Source organism: Sarcophilus harrisii, chromosome 6 (genome assembly GCF_902635505.1).
Source record: "Sarcophilus harrisii chromosome 6, mSarHar1.11, whole genome shotgun sequence".
Taxonomy (NCBI): Eukaryota; Metazoa; Chordata; class Mammalia; order Dasyuromorphia; family Dasyuridae; genus Sarcophilus; species Sarcophilus harrisii.
The window spans coordinates 167917289-167920210 of NC_045431.1; positions in this window are offsets into that span (position 1 = coordinate 167917289).

A 2922-nucleotide genomic window follows, 5' to 3' on the forward strand; every position below is an offset into this window, starting at 1 on the left:
AGGTCCAACAGAATCTCTGCTTTAGCAAATCTGCCAAGAAAACCCCAAATGGAGTTATAAAGAATCAGACATGACTGAAAGTTATTGAACAACAATAGCATAGCATATAAAGAGATGGGTGTTTATGATTATTTGAAGAGAAAGAGAATCTCTGGAAAAAGAAGAGGAAACCTGAGCTAAGCTATGAAGTAAATTAGAAGTTGGAAAAAGAACAAAGGTTAGGGGAGTGCTCTTATAAGGGTGGGAGGAGTTGTTGATGACAGGCTGTGCAAAATCAGTACTCAAGAACCAGAGAACTTGCTCAAGACAGAAAGGGACCTCAAACAACAGTTTAGAGTATAATGTAAGCAACATAACTTCCTCTTTCTTGAGGATACATGTTAGTAAACCTACTGCTCTTTTAAAAGGGCATCATTAAGCACCTGGGACTAAAATGTTGCTCTAGAATCCTGAGTAGAATTTCCCCTATAATTTATAACTCAGTTGTTAAATTTATACAACCTGATAATTCTACCTGTCATGTAGTGTCAAGAACTTGTCTAATCTACGAACTAACTAAGGATGCTAACGAAAATTTGTAGGCATCTGTAGTAAGATAATAAACATTCACTGAACATTGACAGTCTAAACTTAAGTAGAGCTATTTGATGAAATCATCCCTTTTCACAAATGAGATCATCTGAATCTTTCTGATCTGAAGCTACTACATCATGATCCCCATGTGGTTCATATTTTATCTCCTACTAGACATAATGGAACAAAGTTCATCAGTGTTGTATCAGCCCTAGCTTCAGAAAGGGTTCAGAATTACATAGTTCCAGAATAAATTCAAAGAAGCACTGCATTTCCAAAAGAAAGAAAATCAAGGAATAAATGAAAGCATGTGGGCTGCTATTGTATAAGAATAGGATTTCTTATGTCACTTCAACTTCAAATATTTTCTCCAATTTTGCTTAAACAATCATTAATAATGTTGTTTTCAATATATATCCCTTGGGAAGCACAATTAGGTTGATATTTCCACAAAAGATAAAGAACTATACTTTTGGTTAGTGAATTTGGACCAATAAATATTAATTCAATAGAAGCTGGAAACTGAGTGGATGCCCATCAATTGGAGAATGGTTGGGTAAATTGTGGTATATGAATGTTATGGAATATTATTGTTCTGTAAGAAATGACCAGCAAGATGAATACAGAGAAGCTTGGAGAGAATTACATGAACTGATGCTAACTGAAATGAGCAGAACCAAGAGATCATTATATACGTCAACAACGATACTGTATGAAGATGTAATCTGATGGAAGCGGATTTCTTTGACAAAGAGACCTAATTCAGTTTCAATTGATCAATGATGGACAGAAGCAGCTACACCCAAAGAAAAAACACTGAGAAATGAATGTAAACTGTTTGCATTTTTGTTTTTCTTCCGGGGTTATTTCTACCTTCTGAATCCAATTCTCCCTGTGCAACAAGAAAACTGTTTGGATCTGCACACATACATTGTATCTAGGATATACTAGGACATATTCAACATATATAGGACTGCTTGCCATCTAGGGGAGGGGGTGGAGGGTGGGAGGGAAAAATCGGAACAGAAGTGAGTGCAAGGGATAATGTTGTAAAAAAAATTACCCTGGCATGGATTCTGTCAATAAAAAGTTACTATAATAAAATTAAAAAAAATTTAAAAAAAAAGAAAATGAAAAAAAATATTAATTCAAATTAGAGAGACCATGTAAATCTCCATGAAAGTAAGTAGACTGTGATGATATGTATTCTTAATTGACCCAATAACTTGGCAGCCTTCTCTTTGGCTTTGGCAGGCCTGGTAAAGTTGCATCTATATTAACCAAGTGAAGTGTACCTGAGTGACTCAGATCTCTCAGATCTCTACCACCCATTAGGAAGACCTGAATGAACAAATTTAAATGTTGCCTGTTAGAAATTTCTGAAAATGTTCACATCTTTGTAGCTACATAAACATGTCTAACCAAAAGCCTCCAAAACAAAAAATTAGAAGATCATTTTCCCACTCATGATAAAGCTCATAGTTCCAACTAAATCTCACTTTTCTATAGAAGCCTTGTCCAGTTCCTTCTAAATCTAGTTAATATTTTCTCTCTGTTAATAAATTCCTATTAAACTTGTACATAACATGTTTGTCCATATTTATCTACAGATTGTCTTCCCCATTAAATTACAAATTTCTTGAGAGAAGGAATTGCCTTTTGTTATTCTTTCTATTCTTAGTATTTAGCACAATGTATGACACATGATAGACACTTTATATATATTTACTGACTGACTAATTCATTGCAGAAATAGGTGGGATAGGAAGGAGCAATAGGAATACTGGGATACAGAGACAACTTGGAAACATTTTCACAGACCAACTGCCAAAATATTTGGGCATCCCTACAGAACGAACAAATTCTATTAGAAAAGATTTCCAATGAAACAAATGTTCATTTCTAAATCATATGGTTGAGCCATTAGGAATTGTATTAATTAAGAGATGTGTTTGCTTAATGTTTATTTTATTTGGAAATTTGAAAACTCATTAGCATGGATATTCATGATCAGAATAATCCATATTAATATATTTCCAAAATTCCCAAATAAAACAAATATTTGTTCTATCTTGGGAGAATAAGTCACTGTATCAGTGAGATTACAGATTTGCTAAAAATAAGAAATCATTACAAGAGATGTAGCCTTAAAATTACCAATCCAGAACTTTCTTATAGCATTCTAATTTGAAACATTTCATTTTCTTAAGTTCATTCCATTGGTATATTCCAGAAATATTAATATTGAATTTTAAGGGATAGGGATAGCACCTGTAGCTTCATTGGTATAGGGAATTCTTAAATGTGGAAACCACCTCTACCAATGCAAGTATACATCTTCTTTGCAGT